Here is a 27,774-nt window from a genome sequence, read left to right on the forward strand (position 1 = left end):
TATTCATGACAATGTATGCGAGGTGATACTATATATGCAAGTTGTAGACAAGTAAAAAAGGCCGACCAGGCAAGGAAGTGGTTAACAAACACAGGGCATCCCTCTTCAGGTATGTTTACAAATTAAACACGCTTCAGATCTTTTCCTAGCTGCTTTCCGAAAATCTGGGTGCCACCAGGTTTGAGTATGTTAACAATAATGTACATCATCAACTGAAATAGGCAGCAACAAAGAATGAACACAAACCAGTCCAGCAGGGGTCACCCACATTTTGGTTTGAGTATTGAGGGATTACCCTTTTTGAAACCCCTGTGATATCAGTACCATACCCAGGCTAATGTGCATTGAAACCAGATTATGAAGTGTTAACTTTTCTGCAAACTTCTGCCTGTGTGTCTCTCTGTAACATTTTCCAACTTTCTTCATATCTCAGTTTGTCAGCTCTTGTTTATTCCTTCCTCCCAAGGCTAATGAAGCACACGCTTTCCAGAACAGTCCAAATTAGGGAGTTGAGCCTCGTAAAGATTAGATTAGATAAGATTACTTACAGTGTGGAAACAGGCCCTTCGGCCCAACAAGTCCACACCGCCCCGCCGAAGCGCAACCCACCCATTCCCCTACATTTACCCCTTACCTAACACTACGGGCAATTTAGCATGGCCAATTCACCTGACCTGCACATCTTTGGACTGTGGGAGGAAACCAGAGCACCCAGAGGAAACCCACGCAGACACGGGGAGAACGTGCAAACTCCACACAGTCAGTCGCCTGAGGTGGGAATTGAACCCGGGTCTCTGGCGCTGTGAGGCAGTCGTGCTAACCACTGTGCCACCGTGCCGCCCACAAGTCCTGGCTATGACACATAGCTGCCTAACCAAGTATGCAAACTCTCAATATCTGTCAGCCGTTCCATTTGCAACTCGAACACTCTTTTCAAAGTAAGTTGTTCGTGTCTCTGCATGAGTCCACAACCCGGTGAAATACAACGGATTCTTTAATGGTTGCCCAATGTGTCCTGTGCCAAATTCATTCAAGTCTGGATGTCCTGAAGCAAACAATTATACTTCAGATTTCTACGACCCAATTAAAACTAATGTTGAGCACTCTAATGGATCGGGGGCATTTTATATAAATAATTATTCCCTCCGGTGTGGAAACGGGCCCTTCAGCCCAAAAAGTCCACACCGATGCTGCGAAGAGCAACTCACCCAGACCCATTCCCCTACATTCACCCCTGACGAATGCACCTAACACTATGGGGCAATTAAGCATAGCAAACTCACCTCACCTGCACATCTTTGGGCTGTGGGAGGAAATCCGCTCAGACACTGGGAGAATGTGCAAATGCCACACAGACAGTTGCCCGAAGCGGGAATTGACCCAAATCACTCCAAAAGTTACTGCTTCCAAAAATAGACAAATTATTTTCCCTGGGATCGGGGAGTCCAGAACGAGAGGGCATAGGTTTAGGGTGAGAGGGGAAAGATATAAAAGAGACCTAAGGGGCAACCTTTTCACGCAGTGGGTAGTACATGTATGGAATGAGCTGCCAGAGGATGTGGTGGAGGCTGGTACAATTGCAACATTTAAGAGGCATTTGGATGGGTATATGAATAGGAAGGGTTTGCAGGGATATGGGCCGGGTGCTGGCAGGTGGGACTGGATTGGGTTGGGATATTTGGTTGGCATGGACAGGTTGGACCGAAGGGTCTGTTTCCATGCTGTACGTCTCTGACATTCCAAAAGTTACTGCTTCCAAAGAAGCCTGTTGGACTCCAACCTGCAGTTGTGTAATTTTAACCTTTATCCAGGTTAATAAGTGGATTAGCCATGCTAAATTCCCCATAGTGACCAGGGATGTGCAGGTTAGGGTGGATTGGCTATGCAAATTAGGCATAATGTGCATGACTCAGGGTGAAATGTCGAGCAGTGGGGATAGGGGAGTGGGTGTGGGTGTGACCCTTGGGAGGGTCGGGTCGGTGAGGCCGAGAGGCTTGTTTCCACACTCTGGGAATTCTCTGAAGAAGGGGTTTATGGAAAGTGTTGTCCTTCCCCTGCTGCAGGGCAGCGCATGCGCAGTGGCCCGCTGACGGTCTCGCCCAGTCCTCTTTCCGTCACTATTCTCGCCACGCCCCTGGTTCCTTTATTGACGTCACAACGCGGAAGTCGCCCTGTCAAAGTGAGTCTCCCTCCCTCTGGGCAACTCTTCATCCTGGGAGGGAGGGAGAGATGGGAGGAGGGGAAATTGGTCACTTGTAGCAACTGGAGTGAATGCAGGGAGGGAGCAGACTCTGCAAACTCAGGTATGTGTCTTAGTTACCCGGGTGAGGAGGAACTGAAGAATCGAGTTGGGATGGCGGAGGGGTAGATAGCTTTTCTGTTTTTATGTTTAAAATGCACCCGATTCCCACCAATAACTGCAACAAGTACAGCACATGCAATATTCCTCATTGCAGCTTCAAGCCGGTTTGGCATCCTCTGTTCTTCCTCCACCTTGGCTCCAGCACATTCAGCTTCCTTCCCTCATTCCCATCCCCCCGCCCTGATGTTCCAAGCTGACCCTCAAAAGATCGGTTTGTGTCTCCATTCTTTTTTTGTGGGTTTTGAAAGCTTTCCCAATCCTCTAATTATAAGAGTTGGGAAGTTATGTTGTAGCTGCACCAGACATTGGTTAGGCCACTTTTGGAATGTTGTGTGCAATTCTGGTCTCTCTGCTAGAGGAAAGATGTTGTGAAACTTGAAAGTGTTCGGAAAAGGTTGACAGGGATGTTGTCAGGGCTTGAGCTGAACAGGCTGGGGCTGTTTTCTCTCGAGCGCCAGAGGCTGAGGGGTGACCCTACAAACTTTTATAAAATCAGGAGGGGCATGGATAGGGTAAATAGACAAGATCTTTTCCCTGGATGGGTCATAGGTTCAGGGTGAAGGTGAGATTTAAAAGGGGCAACTCCTATATTCAGCAGTTGGTGCGTGCAAGGAATGAGCTGCCAGAGGAAGTGGTGATGGTTGGTACAATTACAACATTTGAAAGGCATCTGGATGGCTATTTGAAGAGGAAGGGATAGAGGGACATGGGCCAAGTGCTGGCAAATGGGACTAGATTGATTTAGGATATCTGGTCGGCATGAACAAGTTGGACTGAAGGGACTGTGTCTGTGCTGTATGTTTGTGATTCTGGCTTGCCACTAATGTCTGTATGCTCAGTTTCTCTCTGCTGTTAATGTAAATGCCATTGTTAGAATCAAAACTCACTTATAAATCGGAGACTAAGCCGTGGAAACAAGGACAATTTATTACAAACTTGCAAGTCCGGGCACCCCGCCAGCCTGGCAAAGAGTGCAAAGTTATGCAATCATTTTTATACGGTTTGTGTGTTGCAGGCTCACATCCCTTTCCCTATTCTTACCCTATCATAATCATTTATTTCATTTCATTCCCTTATTTGGACAAACCTTAAGATAATTACTTCACTTGTTTTTCTCTTTCCTTATCTCTGTACCAGGCTCCCCTTGGATGACTGCATTCTTTGTCTTGTTACTATAAGCTTTATTGTGAAAATGCCCTTACTTCTTCTTTTTGTGGTCAGCTACAACACTCCATAGTTATTTCCGAGCTTAAAACTATTTTCTTTAAAACTACTTCTTTAAAAGACCCCTATATTCATTAAAGTCTTAGCCTGAAGTATACTACATGCAACAAGAATTCCATCACCGTTTGTATAATGTCCCACCCCTCCCCATCTACAGAAATGACACTCCACTAGCTCTTACAACAACTACGTTTCTATATCGCCTGCAGCAAACTACATTTCTTATTTTCCACACCATGATGTCTCATTTTGCTCCCCACGTCCTGTCAATAGGTACACCTGGAAATGACTCTGTCAATCACACAAGCAATTGTCTATTCTTTGATACTGCCAGGTCGGTAGACTCTGATCAGCCCAGAAGGATGAGTACTCCTAGACTGCCAAAAGAATTCGCCGACTTTTACAGAGTTTGCAGAGAGCTTATGTACATTGTTTATAGTCAGACATGCAGCATGACCACATATTAACAACCAATCAGATCCCACAAAGTCCTTGTCCACTTTTGACTTAGCCTATCATAATTTCTTGTAAACAACCTGTTCTTGGAATTGTATTTGTCCTCTCTGGTGATTAGGGCTAAGCTGTTACTTCTGCAATTAATGGTTAGGTTCACATTGTTACTTCGGCATTTGCAATTTTTTTCACCGGATTTACGTCAGTCTATGGTTTCACATTTGTTCTGAGTCATGAGTATCTGCCTGACTCAGTTCCAACCGAGTTAGCCAAGCAGAAACCATTTTGTCCTACCTCCCAGATGCCCACACCCTCATTCCTCCCTTTGATCGCACCACGATAATGGAAAGGGAAGGCTAATCCAAACAAATCTATAATACAATCCCAATAAGGTGATCATCCCTTTCTTATTTCTCAGTTCCACCCAAATAACTTCCCTGGATGTATTTCCAGGAATATCCTCCCTTAGCACAGCTGCAATGCTATCCCTTATCAAATATGCCACTCCCCCTCCTCTTTTGCCTCCCTTTCTATCCTTCCTATGGCATTTGTATCCTGGAACATTAAGCTGCCATCCCTGAGCCATGTTTCAGTAATTGCTATGATATCCCAGTCCTATGTTCCTAACCATACCCTGAGTTCATCTGCCTTCCCTTTTAGGCCCCTTGCATTGAAATAAATGCGTTTAATTTATTAGTCCTACCTTGTCCCTGCCTGCCCTGACTGTTCGACTCACTTCTGTTCTCAACTGTACCCGTCTCAGTTCGATCTCTTTCCTCACTATCTCCCTGGGTCCCACCCCTCCACCTTACTAGTTTAAATCCTCCCAAGCAGTTCTAGCAAATTTCCCTGCCAGTATATTAGTCCCCTTCCAATTTAGGTGCATACCGTCCTTCTTGTACAGGTCACTTCTACCCCAAAAGAGATTCCAATGATCCAAAAATGTGAATCCTTCTCCCATACACCAGCTCCTCAGCCATGCATTCATCTGCTCTATCCTCCTATTCCTGCCCTCACTAGCTCGTAGCACTGGGAGTAATCCAGATATTACCACCCTTGAGGACCTCCTTTTTAAAATTCTACCTAACTCTCTCTCTAATCTCCCTTCAAAGTCTCAACCATTTCCCTTCCAATGTCGTTGGTTCCAATGTGGACAATGACCTCCTGCTGGCCCCCCTCCCCCGTGAGAATATTCTGCACCCTCTCTGAGACATCCTTGATCCTGGCACCAGGGAAGCAACACACCATTCTGCTTTTTCTCTGCTGGCCACAGAAACGTCTGTCTGTACCTCGGACTACAGAATCCCCTAACACAATTGATCTCTTGGAAGCCGACGTACCCCTCGTTGCATTAGAGCCAGTCTCAATACCAGAAACTTGGCTGTTTGTGCTACGTCCCCTGAGAATCCATCACCCTCTACATTTTCCAAAACAGCAAAACTGTTTGAAATGGGTATATCCACAAAAGACTCCAAACAGGTATGCTGTTTTGGAAAATGTAGGGGGTGATGGATTCTCAGGGGAACGTAGCAATGCAAGGGGCCTAACAGGGAAGGCAGATGAACTCAAGGCATGGTTAGGAACATGGGACTGGGATATCATAGCAATTACGGAAACATGGCTCAGGGGACTGGCAGCTTAATGTTCCAGGATACAAATGCTACAGGAAGGATAGAAAGGGAGGCAAAAGAGGAGGGGGAATAGCATTTTTGATAAGGGATAGCATTACAGCTGTGCTAAGGGAGGATATTCTTGGAAATATATCCAGGGAAGCTATTTGGGTAGAACTGAGACATAAGAAAGGGATGATCACCTTATTGGGATTATATTATAGACCCCCCTCAATAGTCAGAGGGAAATTGAGAAACAAACTTGTAAGGAGATCTCAGCTATCTGTAAGAATAATAGGGTGGTTATGGTAGGGGATTTTAACTTTCCAAATATCAACTGGGGCTGCCATAGTGTTAAAGGTTTAGATGGAGAGGGATTTCTTAAGTGTGTACAAGACAATTTTCTGATTCAGTATGTGGATGTACCTACTAGAGAAGGTGCAAAACTTGACCTACTCTTGGGAAATAAGGCAGGGTAGGTGACTGAGGTGTCAGTGGGGGAGCACTTTGGGGCCAGTGACCATTATTCTATTCGTTTTAAAATAGTGATGGAAAAGGATAGACCAGATCTAAGAGTTGAAGTTCTAAATTGGAGAAAGGCCAATTTTGACGGTATTCGGCAAGACCTTTCAAAAGCTGATTGGAGGCAGATGTTCGCAGGTAAAGGGACAGCTGGAAAATGGGAAGTCTTCAGAAATGAGATAACAAAAATCCAGAGAAAGTATATTCCTGTCAGGGTGAAAGGCAAAGCTGGTAACTATAAGGAATGCTGGATGACTAAAGAAATTGAGGGTTTGGTTAAGAAAAAGAAGGAAGCATATGTCAGGTATAGACAGGATAGATGGAGTGAATCCTTAGAAAAGTATAAAGAAAGTAGGAGTATACTTAAGAGGGAAATCAGGAGGGCAAAACGGGGACATGAGAGAGCTTTGGCAAATAGAATGAAGGAGAATCCAAAGGGGTTTTGCAAATATATTAAGGACAAAAGGGTACATAGGGAGAGAATAGGGCCCCTCGAAGATCAGCAAGGCGGCCTTTGTGTGGAGCCACAGAAAATGGGGGAGATACTAAATGAATATTTTGCATCAGTATTTACTGTGGAAAAGGATATGGAAGATATAGATTGTAGGAAAATAGATGGTGACATCTTGCAAAATGTCCAGGTTACAGAGGAGGAAGTGCTGGATGTCTTGAAACGGTTAAAGGTGGATAAATCCCCAGGATCTGATCAGGTGTACCCGAGAACTCTGTGGGAAGCTAGAGAAGTGATGGCTGGGCCTCTTGCTGAGATAATTGTATCATTGATAGTCACAGGTGAGGTGCCGGAAGACTGGAGGTTGGCAAACGTGGTGCCACTGTTTAAGAAGGATGGTAAGGATAAACCAGGGAACTATAGACCAGTGAGCCTGAGCTCGGTGGTGGGCAAGTTGTTGGAGGGAATCCTGAGGGACAGGATGTACATGTATTTGGAAAGGCAAGGACTGATTAGGGATAGTCAACATGGCTTTGTGCATGGGAAATCATGTCTTACAAGCTTGATTGAGTTTTTTTGAAGAAGTAACAAAGAAGATTGATGAGGGCAGAGCAGTAGATGTGATGTATATGGACTTCAGTAAGGCGTTCGACAAGGTTCCCCATGGGAGACTGTTTAGCAAGGTTAGATCTCATGGAATACAGGGAGAACGAGCCATTTGGATACAGAACTGGCTCAAAGGTAGAAGACCGTGGGTGGTGGTGGAGGGTTGTTTTTCAGACTGGAGGCCTGTGACCAGTGGAGTGCTACAAGGATCGGTGCTGGGCCCTCCTACGTTTTGTCATTTACATAAATGATTTGGATGCAAGCATTAGAGGTACAGTTAGTAAGTTTGCAGATGACACCAAAATTGGAGGTGTCATGGACAGCGAAGAGGGTTACCTCAGATTACAACAGGATCTTGACCAGATTGGCCAATGGGCTGAGAAGTGACAGATGTAGTTTAATTCCGATAAATGCAAGGTGTGCATTTTGGGAAAGCAAATCTTAGCAGGACTTATACACTTAATGGTAAGGTCCTAGGGAGTGCTGCTGAACAAAGAGACCTTGGAGTGCAGGTTCATAGCTCCTTGAAAGTGGAGTCGCAGGTAGATAGGATAGTTTGGTATGCTTTCCTTTATTGGTCAGAGTATTGAGTACAGGAGTTGGGAGGTCATGTTGCGGCTGTACAGAACGTTGGTTAGGCCACTGTTGGAATATTGCATACAATTCTGGTCTCCTTCCTATCGGAAGGATGTTGTGAAACTTGAAAGGGTTCAGAAAAGATTTACAAGGATGTTGCCAGGGTTGGAGGATCTGAACTGCAGGGAGAGGCTGAACAGGCTGGGGCTGTTTTCCCTGGAGCTGAGTCGGAAGCTGAGGGGTGACCTTATAGGGGTTTATAAAATTATGAGGGGCATGGATAGGATAAATAGACAAAGTCTTTTCCCTGGGGTTGGGGAGTCCAGAACTAGAGGGCATAGGTTTAGCGTGAGAGGGGAAAGATATAAAATAGACCTAAGTGGCAACCTTTTCACGCAGAGGGTAGTACGTATATGGAATGAGCTGCCAGAGGATGTGGTGGAGGCTGGTGCAATTGCAACATTTAAGAGGCATTTGGATGGGTATATGAATAGGAAGGGTTTGGAGGGATATGGGCCGGCTGCTGGCAGGTGGGACTAGATTGGGTTGGGATATCTGGTCGGTATGGACAGGTTGGACCGAAGGGTCTGTTTCCATGCTGTACATCTGTGACTCTAAATGCCCTTCAAGGTGGACCAGCCATCAACATCCTGTAGAGTGGCACCACCATCTTTGCAGCTCATCTGGTCATATTTATCATAGCCATCAACATGTGGGTGAGCCATGGGATTGCAAAAGGAGCATCTTCTGGGGCAAATCTATATCACTAAGGGACCTCATAAGCCTAGCAATTAAATACCTAACAATACCGACAAACAGAAGAAAATTATTCTGACATACGTAGCTAAATTGATAAGCCAATTGTACCAAGAGCCCGATCCCCATTTTCCCCAACTGGTACCTTCAAGGAATACCTGGATCTCGTCTTGTATCTTAGTAATAGTGCGATCAGGAATGCCCATAATGCATTTATCTTGGACAATGGTGCAGACCGCACCTTCCTGGGCGAGGATATAGTCTAAGGCATACCGATTCTGCATAGAGTAAAGATGCAGATCTGATAATCCCAGTTTATTCTGTTCCAGAGCCTCTTTAGTCTTATTCCCGAGAATAGTCAGGCTGTAACAGCGGGAATTGTGGTTCTTTTGACTTATCACCCCAGCCGATCCTTCCAGCCCCCCGGTACTCGGTGGGGGGGGAGGAGGTGGAGAAGGAGTGTTTGACCTTGAGCTATTTAAAAAGCAGCTACATTTTCTCTGCCTTTTTGCTGAGGGGATCTGAAGCTGTAACAAAGTTGGATCGCAATAAAGGTTACCTGTACTTACTCCTGGGCTCAGACTCTCAGTTGAGCTGCAAAGCTTTTTATTTTAAAGCTGTTCATTTGTTTCTGCCTCCTGCACTAAGTTTCGAATGTTGTGTATCAGATGTAAATTTTTCAGGAGTGCAGAGTTTGTCATTTCATCGCATTGTAAAGTTTACTGGCAGCACCGGGAGCTGGGTGCTGTGTTCAGTAGAAATAATGTGGAGGAGCCGGTGTTGGACTCGGGTGGGTAAAATTAAAAATCACGCAATACAAGGTTATAGTCCAACAGGTTTATTTGGAAATACTAGCTTTCGGAGCGCTGCTCCTTCGTCAGGTGGTTGTGGAGAATAAGATCATGATCACAATTTATATCCAAAGGAGTCTAGTGTCACAGAGATGTGATACATTAAACAATTCTAGATTTAAATCTTTTAGAATAGATTTCTGCTCTTTGGTTTGTTAATCCCAGAACGTGTTTTAAATAGCATTCTCAAGAATGTAATTTAAATGCAGAGCTTTTCTAACAATGTCAAGTCTGACTCGACATTGGGACCCAGACAGAATTCACAACTATTGTTAGAAAAGTTCTGCATTGAAATGAAATATATCACCACCACCCACGGTGCCCCTGTGCATTCTCGCCTGCCACCCACTATGCCCCCAATCCACTGCCCTCCATGTTCCACAGCATTGTGTCCATTCCATCTCTCGCCCAACACCTCCATTCTCTCTGTCATGCCACCCTCTGCACCCTTGTCCATTTTCTCTCTCTTGTCCCCCTCCCTCAGCTCACCCCCGTCCATTGTCTTTCCCTGCTGTGTGCCCCTCCTGCAGCCCTCTTTGATCGCTGTGTATCAAGCTGATGAAGAGAGAGAATGGATGCTGGGAGACAGGAGGGGCCAGAAATAGGTTATATTTAAAATTGAGAACAGGTAAAATTATACATTCAGAAACATTATTAAAGTCTGAAAGCATGTTCAATTTTTTAAGAGCTGCTGGAATCTTTCTGAAACTTGGACTGAAATATGTGCAGTTAGGCCACAGCTCAGGATAGGCTGGAAGGGGTGAATGGCCTGTTCCTAGTCTTGTGACATTGGTTCTGACGATGCAGAAATAGTCATAGCGTTGTATAGCATGGAAACAAACCCTTCAGTCCACGCCGACCAGATATCCTAAATTAACCTAGTGACCCATTCGCCAGAATTTGACCCATGTCCCTCTTAAACCCTTCCTATTCATATCCCCATCGAGATGCCTTTTAAATGTTGTAATTGTACCAGCCTCCTCCACTTCCTCTGGCAGCTTATTCCATACACGCACCATCCTCTGCTTGATAAGGTTCCCCCAACCCCCACCTTCCCTCTCTCCCTCCCAAGATGAAGAGTTGCCCAGAGGGAGGAGGTTTCACTCTGAAACTCAGAAGATCATTTCCACACAGTGACATCAACAATGGAGCAAGAGGTTGGGGCGAGGTGTCTGGGTAATGTGCTGGGGAAGGGGCAGGGCCAAGCTGAAGGCGGGCCCCCACACTGCACCTGCTGCACATGGCCGGCCGGATGGTCCGCGCTGCCTTGCAGAGTTTGCAAAAATCCCTTCCCTTCAGAGAATCCTCACATTGTGGAAGCAGGTCACTCTGCCCAATGGGTCCACACTGACTCACCAAAGGGTAACTCACCGACACCCGTTCCCCTATCCCGATTGCTCGACATTTACCCCCAACTAATACACCAAACTGGGCAGTATGGGTAATTTAGCGCAGCCAATCCGCCCTAACCTGCACATCCCGGGGTACTATGGGTAATTTAGCATGGTCAATACATCCTTCACCTGGACTAACACCGGGTTAGAGTTAAGCAGATTTATTTGGAAGGGCTCCTATTTGGAGCGCTGCTCCTTCATCAGATGGTTGTGGAGAATAAGGTCATAAGGCACAGAATTTATGGAAAAATATTATAGAGTCCTGCCACTGAAATGATATCTTGACAAACCTGGATTGTTGAGTCTTTCATCTTTTAGAATGGGTTACAGGTATCATTAATGTAAATCTCAGAACTTCCTGTAAGGCACCTTCGAGAAAACATAAGGCTTTATAACAAAATGTGACATCTTAACTCAGACAATTCATTAAAAGAGTGAGGTCAGAGTCTGTGTGTATCCCAATCTTGAGTCAGACTGGTTCTATTTCCAAAATGCCAGAAGTTTCTCCTTGCCTCCATTCCCTTTAATCTGAGGCTGTGCCCACTAGTTCTAGTCTCTCGAGTCAATGGAAATTTTTTCCCACCTTCCATTCTTTCCAGGCCATTCAGTATTCATTACGTTTCAGTTAGAACCCCGCTGCTTGTGGGCCGATTAACCAGTGTCAACTGCATCCTTCAGGATGAGTTACAGCAGGGATTAGGTTCAGCAAACTGAGAATGGAGGGAGAGTGTGGGATAGAGATTTTCAACTTCTAAGGAATAAGCAAGGAAAGAGAGTTGACTATAAATTAGAACTGATCAGGTGGGCTGATTGGCCAAAGTCTGGTAGATGGAGTTTAAATCAGAGAAATGTGTGGTTTGCATTTTGGTCAAGCAATCCAGACAGGACTGACACCGTTAAGGGGAGTGTTGCAGAACAAAGAGACCTTGGAGTGCAGGTTCATAGTTCCTTGAAAATGGAGTTACCAGTAGACAGGATAGTGAAGCAGGCATTTGGTATGCTTTCCATTATTGGTCAGTGCATTGAGTATAGGAGTTGGGAGGTCATATTGTGGCTGTGTAGGACATTGGTTAGTCCACGTTTGGAAGACTGCATTCATTTCTGGTCACCCGTTTACAGGAAAGATGTTGTGAAACTTTGAAAGGTGTCGGAAAAGATTTACAAGGCTGCTGTCAGAGTTGGAGGGTTCGAGCTACAGGGAGAGGCTCATTCAGCTGGGGATATTTTCCTGAGAGCATTGGAGGCTGAGGGGTGACCTTATAGACGTTCATAAGAGGCATGGATAGGGTGAATATCCAAGGTCTTTTCCCCAAGGTAGGAGAGTCCAAAACTAGAAGGCATATGTTTGAGGTGAGTGGGAATTTTTAAAGGCATCTGGATGGGTACATGAATAGGAAGGGTTTAGAGGGATATGAGCCACATGCAGGCAAATTGGAAGTAGATTAATTTAGGATATCTGTTTGGCCGGACAAGTTGGACCAAAGGGTCTGTTTCCGTGCTGTATTACTCAAATCTTCTTTGGTGAAAGCAGAAGTGTGATTGTGAAGGCTGGAGTTTCAGAGCAGCTTTCAAAGATGTTTTGCCCTTAATGGAAGCAGAAGTTACAATGAAACCCTGCATTTGTGAGACAGCAACTGAGTGAGTGAGTACATCCAGGATTTTGGTGGAAAGTGGGAATTCATTGCACGGTGGGGATGAAGCTCAACTTATTGAGTCATTTCTGCTGGTGAGTGAAACCAAGTCTCAAGTTTAGGAGTAGATTCAGGACAGAGATGAGGAGGAACTGTTTTTGCTGGAGTTTAGTGAATCTATGGAATTCTCTGCTCAAGGAAGCAGTAGAGGCAGCTTCGTTAAGTATGTTCAAGACACAGTTGGATGGGTTTTTGCAATGGTAGGGGAATTAAGGGTAGTTGGGACAATGCAGGTAGGGGAGGATCTGAGACAATGGATAGATCAGCCATGATCTTAATGAATGGCAGAGCAGGCTGGATATGAAACTACAACCCTGCATTTCCCATGGCTAACCCACCTAACCTCGACATTATGGGCAATTTAGCATGAACAATCCAAATCAAGGCCAGTGAGCAGTCTAGTGATGTGGGAAATGAATTTTAGAGAATGATAGGGACAAGGAGAGTAAATATACCAGCAATCAAAACTGGATTCTAAAGATCACAAAAATTGAAACCAGAAACGGTATTTGAATGTGTGCTGCATTGTAACAAAAGTGAATAAGTTGACTGCACACATTGAAGAGAATAATTGTGATCCGAGACTCCTTACAGAGACATGGCTTCAGGATGACAAGGATTGGATCCTGAATATCGAGGGTTTGGTCAAATGGGAAGCGAGGTAAAGGTTTAGGGTTGGTGCTGCTAATGAAAGCACTGATCACAGGGTAGTCTGGTGTCAGCTCGGATTTCAGGTCCTGATTTCTTGGTCCTGTGCTGATCTCCCTGTTCCCACAGAGTAAGATATTGTTCTGATCTCCGCTTTGCTGGATTTCTGCTGAAGCTTTGTCCCCCCCTTTTTTTTTTCACTTTCCGGAACAATAAAGCATTCAGCCAATCAAGCCTCAACCCACAATCTCCCAGCCTGTCAACCATCCAGACACATAGTGTAATCATAGCAGGGAATCACATGACAAATGAAACCAAATTTGAAACAAATAGGTGCTCATGTTTAATGTTTGTTCATTCAGAAATGGGGGTCTCCCAGGATTCTGATTCTGTCCTACTTGAGGAATTCTCTCTCTCTTACATCTATCTATGAGAACCCAGCTATGATTTACAACAATATTTACACCAACAGAAGTAAGGCACCTGTTCTCAAATAGACATTTTATCTCTCATGCTTGCACACACACAAGTCCACAGGAGTGAATGTATATTTGCAGAGCTGAGCAGAAATGTCACTTTGTTATTAAAATTATATGGAGAAGGTGCCTTCCAGGAAGACTGGGGTGTGCATATTAATGATACCTGCAACCCATTTGAAAAGATGAAAGATTAACAATCCAGGTTTGTTAAATGTATCATTTCAGTGGTAGGACACTGTCATGTTTTTCTATAAATTCTGTGTCTTATGATCTTATTCTCCACAATCACCTGATGAAGGAACAGCGTTCCAAAAGCTAGAGCTTCTAAATAAACCTGTTGGGCTATAACATGGTATTGTGATTGTTACCTTTGTCCAAGTTAGGGGGGATTGGCTATGCTAAGCTATCCATTGTACCCAGGGACGTGCAGATTAGGTGTGATAGTCAGTGAGTAGAGCATCAGGTGTAGGGGAATGGGTGTGGGTGGGTTACCCTTTGAGGGTTGGTTTGGACTCGTTGGGCTGAGTGGCCTGCTTCCACGCTGTGGGGATTCTGTGAAGGGAAGGGATTCCTGCAAACTGTGCACCTTGCCCTGACCCTTTTGTTTCGTCCCTTCTCCCTCCCCCTCCCTCACCCATTGGCGTCACAACACGGAAGTGGCCCTGTCAGTTTGAGTGAAACTCCCTCTCTTTGGGCAACTCTTCATCCTGGGAGGGACAGAGAGGGGAGGGGGGAAATCTATTCACTTGTGGCAATTGGAGTGAATCCAGGGAGGGAGCTGACGCTGCAAACTCAGGTATGTGTCTTAATTACCTGGGTGAGGAGGGACAGAAGGATGGGGAGGGGCTGTTTTCCCCATTGCGCCACAGCCTGAGAGGTGACATTATAGACTTTTATAAAATCATGAGCATGGATAGGATAAATAGTCAAGGTCTTTCCCTTGGGATGGGGGAGTCCCGAACTGGAGGGTCATGGGTTCAGGGTGAGGGCAGTGGGGAAATGTAAAAGAGACCTCAGGGGCAACGTTTTCATGAAAAGGGTGATGAGTATATGCAATGAGCTGCCAGAGGAAGTGGTGGGGGCTGGTACAATTCCTGCAGTTAAAAGGCATCTGGATGGGCATATGAATAGATAGGGATCAGATGGAGAGTGGCCAAGTGGTGGCAAATGCGACTGGAGTCAGAGATATACAGCACGGAAACAGACCCTTCGATCCAACTCGTCCTTGCTGACAAGATAGTCAACCCAATTTAGTCCCAGCTGCCGGCACCCGGCCCATATCGGGGCCAAGTGATGGCAAACGTGACTAGATTAATTTAGGATATCTGGGCAGGTTGGGCCAAAGAGTCTGTTTCTGTGCTGTGTGACTCTAATTGTCTTCAGTGAAAGCAGAAGTGTGGTCGTGAAGGCTGGACTTTCAGAGTATGTTTTGCCCTGACTGGGAGCAGAAGCGTTTGACTGAAGTGTGTCGGTGTTAATGCCTTGATGTCTCATTTTGCTCCCACCTTCCCGGGGTCGATAACCATTTTGTGTCTGGTCCTTCCTCAAGAAGCTGCATTGCAGGTTCACCCTGAATTGACACTTTTTTTGCTTCCCAAAATCAGATCTCCTCACTCTCAGCAGGATCCCAGTGTTGTGAAAGATATTAACTTTCAGGTGGAGTATCCAAAATTCAGAGAGATGTCAGTCTTGATGTTTTTGCTCATCTGCCCCTGTAAGATCCTGAATCAGCACCTTCAGGGGAATTAGTTAGATCAGAGTGAGAACAGAGGGGGAGAGAGAGTGGGATGGTGCTTTCAATTTTGTGGAATAACAAAAGACAAGAATATTCCACAGAAAGTAGAATTGCTTGTGCAGAATTTCTACCCTGCACTGACAGTGATGACTTTTGTAATCTCTTTTTAACAGTGTATTTGAAGATAGAAGTTTCAAAATCGACGCGTGAAGTCCTTATGCCCGAAACATTGACTCTCCTGCTCCTTGGATGCTGCCTGACCTGCTGCGCTTTTCCAGTACCACACATTTCGACACTGACTCTCCAGCGTCTGCAGTCCTCACTTTGACGTCAATGTCTGACAGTCACTCAATCCATCGGGACCGGAAACAATTTTCAACTGAGTCTGTGAGAAGGAGCAAAGCGTTTTGGTTCCTGTTTGAGTACATTTTCAGCATCAGTGGGACTGGATGAGAAACCCTACTGTTGCAGCGCATTGAGTATGGGGTGTGTAGCAGCAGGAATTGACGGCAGGGAGGGACTGGAAACGTGTTTGTGTGCAGCTGAAGCTTCGGCCATGGAGAAACCCGAGGAATCCTGCCCCGTGGAGAAACGGTGGAAGTGTAGTGATGGCAGGAAAGGCTTCTGTTTCCCGTCTGCCCTGCAGATTCATCGGCGCATCCACACAGGGGAGAGACCATTCTCCTGCCCAGAGTGCGGGAAGGGCTTTGCACAGGCCTCCGCCCTGCTGAGGCACCAGCGGGCCCACACCGGGGAGAGGCCATTCCCCTGTCCCGAGTGCGGGAAGGCCTTCAGCAATTGCTCCGACCTGCTGAGGCATCAGCGGATCCACACAGGGGAGAGACTGTTCCCCTGCCCCGAGTGCGGGAAGGCCTTCAGCAATTGCTCCGACCTGCTGACCCACCGGCGGGTCCACACGGGGGAGAGGCCCTTCAGCTGCCCCAAGTGTGGGAAGGCCTTCAGCAATTCCTCCAACCTGCTGAGGCACCGGCAGGTCCACACCAGGGAGAGGCCTTTCAGCTGCCCTGAGTGTGGGAAGGCCTTCAGCGATTCCTACCGCCTGCTGAGGCACCAGCAGGTCCACACGGCGGAGAGGCCCTTCAGCTGCCCCGACTGTGGGAAGGCCTTCAACAATTCTTCAACCCTGCTGAAGCACCGGCGGGTCCACACGGGGGAGAGACCATTCCCCTGCCCCGAGTGCGGGAAGGCCTTCAGCTATTCCTCCCACCTGCTGACCCACCAGCAGATTCACACAGGGGAGAGGCTGTTCTCCTGCCTCGAGTGTGGGAAGAGATTTACCCAGGCCTCCAACCTGCTGACCCACCGGCGGGTCCACATGGGGGAGAGGCCGTTCAACTGCCCCGAGTGCGGAAAGGACTTTACTCGCTCCTCCCATCTCCGGAGGCACCAGCGAGTTCACATACCATTGCAGGGGGGATTGAAGGAGCGACGGCCGAGTGCCGTATCGACTGGACTGTCAACCCAGTTCCAGAGATCCCGGGTTTGAATCCCACTGCAGCAGATGGCGCTATACAGGGTATGGATTGAAATTGCTGAGTGAGTCAATACTTCCTCCAGGTTAAGGCTGTACCAAGGATCCAATTACAAAGGGACAACTCAGTGGTGACCAATAGTAAAGAAAGTGGTTGGGGGTGGGGTGGGGAGTGTGCGCGCTTTGACTTTGAACTGTTTAAAAAGCTACTTTCTCTCGGCCTTTTTGCTGAGGGGATCTGAAGCTGTAACAAAGTTGGGTCGCAATAAAGGTTGCCTGAGCTTGCTGCTGGGCTCAGACTCTCATTGAAAGCTTTGAGCGGCAAGGGGTTTTTGTTTTAAAGCTGTCATTTCTTTCAGCCTCCTGCACTAACCTTCCAATGTCGCGTATCAGATGGAGTCGTGAATGAGCAGCCAGTATCGTGAGAACTTGTCAATTTTTCAGGAGTGCAGAGTGTGTCATTTTATCGGCGTTGTAAAGTTTCCTGGCAGCATCAGGAGGTGTGGGCTGTGTTCACGAGAAATTATATGGAGGAGCCGATGTTGGACTGGGCTGGATAAAGTTAAAAATCACACAACACCAGGTTATAGTCCAACAGGTTTATTTGGAAGTATGAGCTTTTGGAGCACTGCTCCTTCATCGGGTAACTGTGGAACAGGATCATAAGACACAGATTTTATAGCAAAAGATCACAGTGTCATGCAACTGAAATGACATATTGAACAAACCAAGATTGCTGTTAAGTCTTTCACCTTTTAGAATGAATTGCAGGTTTCAGTTCATTAATCTGTAAATCCCAGAACTACTATTAATTCACGTTCTCGAGATGGCTTAAGGTTTTTTTTAAAAAAGTGACATCTCAGCCCAGACAATGCATTAAAAGTGTGAGGTTCGAGTCTGTCAGTATCCCAATCTTGAAACTAAAACCAGTCTAATTCAAAGTAGGAATTTATAAAATATTACACTGATTGACTGCCTGCAGTTTGTGCACTTTTTGAGCAAAGTAGAAATATCTGCAACCCAATCTGAAAGTTGAAAGGCTTAACAATCCAGGTTTGTTCAATATATCATTTCAGTGGCAAGACACTGTAATGTTTTTTCTATAAATTCTGTGCCTATTCTCCACAACCACCTGATGAAGGAGCAGCACTCCAAATGCTGGTCCTTCCAAATAAACCTGTTGGATGATAACCCGGGTTTGTGTGATTTTTAACTTTGTCCAGTTTAGGGTGGATTGACCGTGCTAAAGTACCCATAGTGCCCAAGGAGGTGCAGGTTTGTGTGGATTGGCTGTGCTAAATTACAGTGTTCAGGGATGTGCAGGTTATGGTGAATTGGCAAGGCTAAGTTACCCATAGTGAAGATCTTGACCTCTCTTAAGGGGCCTTTTGGTTGGAGATTGGTCAAAAGAATCAATTAAATGCAGTCTGTACAAAGCAAGGTTATCAGTTTAATAAGGCAGCTTGACGCAATTCTGTCCAGCAACACAGTGATTAAAGCTTCTGTGTTCCATGGCGATGTTGCGTGATTACATTAGAAAATTACACATTATTTATTTGTGTTTTTTTTAACAGTACAGTCTTAATTACAAAAGACCAATCAAATGTAAAAAGGTGACATGATTTACAGTAGGTTAATCCAATGTTATTTCCTGGGAAAGGGGTCTTAAGTACGTAAATCATCATGCCATGGTAGCAGTTCAAGGTTAGTTCAAATGGTCAATTAATGTGTCAGTGTTCATTTTAAGAAAAGTCCATTGTCCTCTTATCTTTGGATTTTAGCTTAATTCTGCAAAACAGCAGGACAAGTTCAGAGTTCAATCATTATTCTCAGCCATTTTGTTGTATTATTTTAAATTGAAAAGCCATTTTGTGGTTAGTAAAAATCTACATATACTTGTTGCATCTGACAATAACCTAAATTCAAATTTTAGATCCTCACCTGAAGCATCAGAGTCTGAGGGGTGACCTTATAGACGTTTGTAAGAGGCATGGATATGGTGAATACCCAAGGTCTTTTCCCCAGGGTAGGGGAGTCCTACCCTGTTTGAGGTGAGATGGGAATGATTTCAAAGGGATCTGAGGGGCAACTTCAGGCAGAGAGTGGTACATGTATGGAATGAGCTGCCAGAGGGAGTGGTGGTGGCTGGTACAATTACAACATTTTAAAAAGCATCTGGATGGGAATATGAATAGGAAGGGTTCAGAGGGATATGGGCTACATGCAGACAAATGAGACTAGATTAGTTTAGGATATCTGATTGGACGAATTGGACCAAGGGTCTGATTCCGTGCTATATGACACTAGCATTAATTGTCTTTGGAGAAAGCAGAAATGTGGTTGTGAAGACGGGACTTTCAGAGCAGCTTTCAAAGATGTTTTGCCCTTACTGGGAGCAGAAGTTGTTACAATGAAGTCTTTCATGTGTGAGACAACAACTGAGTGAGTGAGTACATCTGGGATTTTGGTGGAAAGTGGGAATTCATTGCACTGTGGGGATGAAGCCGTGTCCTATCCAGTCATTTCTGCTGGTGGGTAAGACCAGGCCTTAAGATTAGGGGGAGTAGATTTAGAACAGAGATGAGGAGGAGACAGTGAGGACTGCTGCTTTTCCTGGAGTGTAGTGAATCTAGGGAATTGTCTTCATGAAGTATATTCAAGACACAGTTGAATGGGTTTTTGCATGGTAGGGGAACTGAGGTTAGTTGGGGCAATGCAGGTAGGAGGAGCTGAGATGATGGATAGGTTGACCATGATCGCAATGAATAATGGAGCAGGCTAGAAGGGCCAAATGGCCAACTCCTGCTTTTATTTCTACGAAACTATTTCCCATAGCTAACCTACTTAATCTGCACATCACTGGGCACTATGGGTAATTAACATGATGAATTCACTCTAACCTGCACCTACCTGGACACCATGGGTAATTTAGCACAGCCAATCCAACCGAATCCGCACAACACTGAACACTGGGTAATTTAGCATGGTCAATCCACCCGAACCTGGACAAAGTTAAACATCACACAACACCAGGTTATAGCCCAACAGGTTTATTTGGAATTACTAGCTTTCAGAGCACTGGTGGTTGTGGAGTATAAGATCATAAGGCACAGTGTCCTGCCACTAAAATGATATATTGAACAAACCTGGATTGTTACCTCTCTCATCTTGTACAGTGGGTTGCAACTATTATTCGTATGCAAATTGTGATAACATAAGGTTTTATCACAAAAGGTGACATCTGGGCTCACTGGTTCGCACTGCTGCCTCACAGCCCCAGGACCTGGGTTCGATTCCAGCCTCTGGCGACAGTCTGGGTGGAGTTTGCACATTCTCCCCGTGTCTGCGTGGGTTTTTTCTGGGTGCTCCGGTTTCTTCCCACAATCCAAAAATGTGCAGGTTAGGTAAATTGGCCATGCTAAATTGCCTATTGTGTTACATGCATTAGTCAGAAGTAAATACAGGGAATGAATCCTGGTGGATTACTCTTCGGAGTGTCGGTGTGGACTTGTTGGGCCAAAGGGCCTATTTTGATACTGTAGGAAACTAATCTAATCTCGGCTCAAACAATGCATTAAAAGTATGAGGTCAGAGTTTGTCTATATCCCAATCTTGAATCAGACTAGTTCTGTTTCTAAAGTAGGAATTTATAAAATACAATATGTTCTGACTGCTTGCAGATTGTACATTTTTGAGCAATGTATCTGAAAATATAATTCTGCAATTGCAAATTCACCCCCAAGGACTTGTGTGTGCTTACATGCATGAGACAACAAAAACGTCTATTTCCGTGCTGTATATCTGTCTATTTGATAACAGGTGCTTTATTATTGTTGTAAATCATGTAAGGGAAAGAGAATTCCTCAAGTATGGCACTATCAGAATCCTGGGAGACCCCTATTTCTGGTTTACTTCCTAATGAACAAACATTGAGCATCAGCACCTATTTATTTCTAATTTTTGTTTCATTTTTCTTGTTTGATTCCCTGGTATGATTACACTTTGTGTTTGGTTGGTTGTCAGGCTGGGAGATGGTGGGTTAGGTTGCGATTGACTGGATGTTTTATTGTTCTGGAAGATGTAAAGCGGGGAGGGGTCAAAACTTCAGCAGAAATCCCGCAGAGCCGAGAACAGACCAACATCATACTCTGTAGGAACAGGGAGATCAACAGAGGACAGAAATCAGGACCTGAAATCCGAGCTGACACCGACTGCCCTGTGATCAGTGCTTTGATTAGCAGTGCCAACCCTCTGACTTTACCTAGCTTCCCATTTGACTACTCTCTTGATATTCAGGATCCAATCCTTGTCATCCTGAAGCCATGTCATAATTATTCTCTTCAATGTGTGCAGTCAATTCATTCACTTTTGTAACAATGCAGCACACGTGCAGATACCCTGTTTTTAGTTTCAATTTTTATGATCGTTAAAATCCAGTTTTGAATCCAAATACATTTACTCTCCTTGTCTCCATCGTTTCTCTGATGTTCATTTCCCATGTCACTACATTGCTCACTGGCCTTGATTGGGTCCCCCCCACCTTATCTCAGTCCCAACCCTCGGACTCAGCACTGCATTTTTGACCTGCAATCTTCTTCCTGACCTCTCTGCCCACACCCCCTCTCCGGCCTATCACCCTCACCTTAACCTCCTTCCACCTATCGCATTCCCAACGCCCCTCCCTCAAGTCCCTCCTCCCTACCTTTTATCTTAGCCAGCTTGGCACACCTTCCTCATTCCTGAAGAAGGGCTTGTCCCCGAAACATCGATTCTCCTGTTCCTTGGATGCTGCCTGACCTGCTGCACTTCTCCAGCAACACATTTTTCAGCTTCCTTCGTCATTTCTGCCACCTCCAAACAGATCCCACCACCAAGGCTATATTTCCCTCCCCTCCCCTATCAGCATTCCGGAAAAACCACTCCCTCCGTGACTCCCTCGTCAGGTCCAACCTCCACTACCGGCATCTTCCCCTGCAACCGCAAGAAATGCAAAATGTGCGCCCACACCACCCCCCTCACTTCCCTCCAAAGCCCCAAGGGATCCTTCCATATCTGTCACAAATTCACCTTCACCTCCACACACATCATTTATTGCAGCCGCTGCACCCGATGTGGCCTCCTCTACATTGGGGAGACTGGCCGCCTACTTGCAGAACATTTCAGAGAACACCTCTGGGACACCCGCCCCATAGCGGAACACTTTAACTCCCCCTCCCACTCCGCCAAGGACATGCAGGTCCTTGCCCGCCTCCATTGCCAGACCATGGCAACACGACGCCTGGAGGAAAAGCGCCTCATCTTCTGCTTAGGGATGAATACAGATTTCTTCAGCTTCCTCATTTTCCCCCTCCCCCCACCTTATCTCATTCCCAACCCTGGACTCAGCACCGCCTTCTTCTTGACCTGCAATCTTCTTCCTGACCTCTCCGCCCCCACCCCCTGTTCCTTGGATGCTGCCTGACCTGCTGTACTTTTCCAGCAACACATTTTTCAGCTTTGATTGGGATTGGCCGTGAGAAATTACCCATAGTGCCCAGGGATGTGCAGGTTAGGTGTATTTGTCAGGGTAATGTAGAGCGGTAGGGGAATGGGTATGGGTGGGTTCCCCTTCAGAGGGTCGGTGAGGACTCGTTGGGCCGAGTGGCCTGCTCCCACACTGTGGGGATTCTCTGAAGCGAAGGGATGTTTGCAAACGGTGCAGGACAGCGCAGGCGCAGTGTGGGACAGCTGGCTGCTGCTTCACCACGCCCACCCGTTCCTTTTATGACGTCACAACGTGGAAGTGACAAACAGATTGAGTGAAAATCTCTCCGTCTGGGCAACTCTTCATCCTGGGGTGGGAGGGGCGGGGAAATCTGTTCACTTGTAGCAACGGGAGTGAATCCAAGGAGGGAGGAGACCCTGTCAACTCAGGTATGGGACTTAATTACCAGGTGAGGAGGGGCAGAAGGGTAGAGATTGGGAAGATGGAGGGTTAGATATCTTTTCTGTTTTCCTTTGCGAAATGCACCCAATTTCCACAAGTAACTGCAACAGGTATAAGTACAGCACATGCAGCTTCAAGCCGGCTGTGCATCCTCTGATATTCCTCTGCCTTGGTTCCAGCACATTTGGCTTCCTTTCCCATCCCCACTCCATTCCACATTTAAAAGGCGTCTTGATGGGTATATGAATAGGAAGTGTGGAGGGATATGGGCTAAGTGTTGCCAAACGGGACCAGATTGATTAAGGATATCTGATCGGCATGGATGAGTTGAACCGAAGGGACTAATCCTGTGCTGTATAGCTGGTAGACAATGGTCCTCAGAGTTCTGTTCCTATTAGGCTGGCGCTTAGCTCTGTTGCACATGGCCTTGGCGACAGCATCAGATTCTGAAATGAGAAAAGACCTAAAATATGTGCAAGGGAGGGGTTCTGTTCCGGGTCCATACATGGATATGGGTGTAGTTACTTATGCCGCAAAAGGCCTGTTGTCCCCCAGCCAATAGAACGCAAGCCGTTGATGTACACAGTGAGGAGGTCTGAAGCTCATTTGCCTTACGCAAGTGGGTGAGACAAGTCTCAATTAGGCAGGAGATGTTATGTGGAACATGAACAATTGCACACCCATAGCTGGTACCATTAAAGAAATTCTCATACGACAGTGGAGTTAAAAGGTGTCTGTAAACAGGTAGCAGCAGGGCTAATACAGTATTGGAAAGTGATACTGTATTTCTTTCAGAGAGTCGGCAGTAGGGAGTCTGACAAATAGATTGGGATCAGAGGACTGGGGATGGGTCAAGAAAGTCATCTACCGATAGAGAAGAGTAACGTACTACTGCCTCTGGGGTGAGCAGCGTTCTGTGGACCTGTATAAATAAGTTGTTTGTAGACTTAGGAGTTTCCCCTATCAGGCTTCCCTTTTCTCGAGCAGGCCTGTCCTGCAAAAAGGGATGGTGTTCCCAGGCGTCCTTAAAATATTTACCATAATAACGGAATGGATCAGTTTTATCCTCACTCGGCTTGCGTCTGCAGGTAAAATCAAAAAGACAGGTTCGGTAACGACATGATTTCTACTGTCCAGATGGACCATCTGGTCTTTCTGATGTAAGAGTCCATTGCAATAATCAATCTTCATCACGTTCCACACGTCGAAGGCGTCTGGTCCAGTGCACTGGACGACATCTCCTCAGCACGGGTGGTGGATAATCTCTGATCATTCCTGGTCGCATCCATATTTAGTGGCTTTCTCCATCAGGATGTTGTATGTGATCAAACAGGTCAGTAGATGTGCAATCTCCCACATGTCCCTTCTCTTATTACAGATACTTGAACCAAGAATAGCATTAGAACAACAGCAAAATTCAAAAACCCAAATGGACAGGGTCCACTCCTTGTCTTGGGATTCCAGTATTCTCTCCTCCTCTTCCCCCCTTTTGATTGGTGCGGCCAGTCAATTTACAATGGTCCAGGTGGACCCAAGCCGTGCGCCCAGCGACTTTGACCACCGTAGGGGTGGGAAGTAAAACCTAGAAGGAGCCATCCCATCTTAACGAGCACCAATGAACCAGGCTCTATCCATGACAAGGCTGAAAGGGAGGGAACATTGCCGTAGGCCGCACGCACAACGTTCGTTAGAGCAAGAACATAGCCAATCATTGCTTCGGTCATGTGGTGGAAGTGGACTGAGGAGGGAGCCGAATTGTTCCGAGGGGTACGGAGCGGGCAACTGCAGTGAATCTCAGCTGGAGACAGTCGTGTCTCACCTACAGACGTGGATCGCACCTGAAATAAGGCCACAGGGAGTAGCATAACTAATGCATCCACTAGAATACAGAAGGAGCTTGATACGATAAGGAAATGTTAACCACACTTTTGGCTCTCGATGCAGGTGCAGTGGCACTGAATCACAAGATAAAAGTGACCTCAACGTTATGACCTCAGTTATTTACCAGTTAATATCAGTGGATCAACTATCTGTCAATGAAGTGATATCATGTATTGATTGGTAATTGTCTGAATATACAATGCGATCACGGCCCATGTTTTCCTTTAAGAAAAGTGTACAAGTGCCTCTGTATTAAGCCATGTGTGCAGTTCCTCTGAGGAATACAGAAATGTTTCCGGACACACTGTATCCAGCCATATGAAGAAATAAAGAGTGAAGTCTAAAACAGTCACACCGATGGTGAGGGTTCATTGATCGCGGAACCGAGTGACCCCACCAGGGGTCTGATTTTCACTTGCAAACTCAGGTATGTGTCTTAATTACACAGTGAGGAGGGACAGAAGGATAAAAGATTGGGAAGGGGATGGGATAGATGTCTTTTCTGTTTTTACTTTATCTTTTCTTTTCTATCAGGGACTGACACTGATGACCTTTGTAATCTCTTTTCACAGAATATTTGAAGTTGTGAAGACGAAAGTATCAAAGTCAACAGATGGAAGGCTTAGGCCTGAAACATTGACTCTCCTGCTCCTCGGATGCAGCCTAACCTGCTGTGCTTTTCCAACGCCACACTTTCTGTCTCTAACTCTCCAGTGTCTGCAGTCCTCACGTTGACATCAAAGTCTGACAGTCACTCGATCCATCAGGACCACAACAATTTTTGACTATGGTTCTGTGCCAAGGAGCAAAGCTTTTTGGTTCCTGTTTGAGTAAATTTTCAGCATCAGTGGGACTAGATGAGAGATTCTACCGTTGCAGTGCACTGAGTGTGGAGCCTGAAACAGGGATACGGCCTGGGAAGAGGAATTCACGGCAGGGAGGGGCTCTACACGTGTTTGTGTGTAACTGAAGCTTCAGCCATAGAGAAACCCAAGGACTCCCGCCCCGTGGAGAAACCATGGAAGTGTGGCGACTGCGGGAAAAGCTTCCGTTTCCCGCCTGTCCTGGATACTGATCGGCACAGTCACACCGGGGAGAGGCCGTTCCCCTGCACCGAGTGCAGGAAGAGCTTTACCCGGGCCTGCAACCTACTGACCCACCAGCAGGTCACACGGGGGAAGAGGCCCTTCAGCTGCCCAGAGTGCAGGAAGACCTTCATCTATTCCACCACCCTGCTGAAGCATCAGCGGGTCCACAAAGGGGAGAGGCCCTTCAGCTGCACCGAGTGCGGGAAGGGATTTACCTGGGCCTCCACTCTGCTGACCCACTGACGGATCCACACCGGGGAGAGGCCATTCACTTGCCCAGTCTGCTGGAAGGCCTTCAGTGCTTCCTCTACCCTGCTAAAGGGGAGAGACCCTTCATCTGCCCCGAGTGCAGGAAGGCCTTCAGCGATTCCTCCGCAACATCAGCGGGTCCATACAGGGGAGAGGCTGTTCACTTGCTCAGTGTGGGAAGGGGTTCAGTCAGCTGAGCGACCTGTGGAGGCATGAGCAGCTCCACGAGAGGGACAGGCCCTTCGGGAAGGGGTTCACCTGCTCGGTCAAGCTGCTGACCCACTGGTGGGGGTAGTGGCCATTCACCCGCTTTCAGTTCAGGAAGGGCTTCACACACTGCACCCAACTGTAGAGGCACCAGTGTGTTCATGTAGGGTCAGGGGTTGTGCAGGTTAGGGTGGATTGACCCATAGTGTCCAGGGATGTGCAGGTTAGGTGTATTAGTCAGGGGGGGTAAATGTAGAGCACTAGGGGTAGGGGAATAGGTGTGGGTGGGTTACCCTTTGGAGAGTTGGCGTGGACTCGTTAGGCCGAATGGCCTCGCTGAAGGGAAAGGATTTTTGGAAACTGTACAGGGCAGCACTGGCGCAGTGCGTGCAAGCGGCCGTCCGGAGTAAGCGCAGTGCGGCAGCATGTTTTTGGGCCTCACTCCATTGATGATGTCACAAGGCGGAAGTGTCCCTGTCAGGTTTGAGTGGAACTCCCTCCCTCTGGGCAGCTCTTCATCCTGGGAGGGGGAGGGGAAGTGGGAGGGAGAGGGAGGAGAGGGCGAAATCAATTTTTATTTAAGGTAGACGGGTGGGGCGAGTCCAGAATCAGATGGCAGACGTTTCAGGTGAGAGGGGAAAGATATACCAAGGGGCAACCTTTTCATACAATAAAGAAAAGCTCTGCCTTTAAATTACATTCTTGAGATTTGATATTTAACAGAAGTTCTGGGATTAACATTCCAAGGAACAGAAACACATTCTAAAAGATTTAATCTAAAATTGTTTCATGTATGACATCTCCATGACACTGGACTTGTTTGCCTATACATTTTGTGATCGTGATCTTATTCGCCACAACCACTGCTGAAGGAGCAGTGCTCTGAACATGAATGCATCCAAATAAACCTGTCGGATGATAACCTGGTGTTGTGTGGTTTTTAACTTTGTCCAGGATAGGGTGGACTGGATTTGCTAAATTATCCATAGTGTTCAGGGACGTGCAGGTTAAGGTGGATTCGCCATGGGAAAGACAGGGTAGGGGGTGGGTATGGGTGGGGTGGACTCAATGGGCCCAATGGACTGTGTCCACATTGTCTATAACTTACCCCCACAACGGAGCATTTTATCTGCGTGTACCCCGTTAAGCCCCTTTCAAAATGTTACTGGTTTCAATAAGATCACTTCTGGTTCTTAGAGTCATAGAGGCATACAGCACAGAAACAGACCCTTCAGTCCAACTGGTCCATGTCGACCAGGATTCCCAAACTAAACCAGTCCCACTTGCCTGCATTTGGCCCATATCCCTCTAAATATTTCTATTCATCAACCCATCCAAATGTCTTTTAAACATTGTAACTGTATCTGCATCTCCCACTTCCTCAGCAAGTTCATTCCCCAAACAAACCACCCTCTGAGTCACTGCCCCTCAGGCTCCCTTTAAATCTCTTTGCTCTCGCCTTAAAGAAATTGCCATTCGTTTTGTGTTCCCCTACGTAAAGGAAGAGCCCTTTGCTATTCACCTTCCCTCCTCCCCTCATGATTTTATAAATCTCAGTAAGGTCACCCCTCAA

General features: G+C 46.4%; 1 pseudogene across 1 annotated transcript; it reads left to right on the forward strand.

The window, feature by feature from the left end:
• Positions 1-2,177: 2,177 nt before the first annotated feature.
• LOC148142846 (uncharacterized) lies at positions 2,178-26,304 on the forward strand (annotated as a pseudogene). The gene is made up of 3 exons (XR_015751039.1): positions 2,178-2,303; positions 15,532-16,778; positions 25,746-26,304. The product of XR_015751039.1 is annotated as an uncharacterized LOC148142846 (transcript).
• The last annotated feature ends 1,470 nt before the right edge of the window (positions 26,305-27,774 follow it).

This window comes from Chiloscyllium plagiosum, unplaced genomic scaffold (assembly GCF_037043375.1).
Source record: "Chiloscyllium plagiosum isolate Xiang-an unplaced genomic scaffold, Cpla_swu_hap1 HiC_scaffold_27, whole genome shotgun sequence".
Classification (NCBI taxonomy): domain Eukaryota; kingdom Metazoa; phylum Chordata; class Chondrichthyes; order Orectolobiformes; family Hemiscylliidae; genus Chiloscyllium; species Chiloscyllium plagiosum.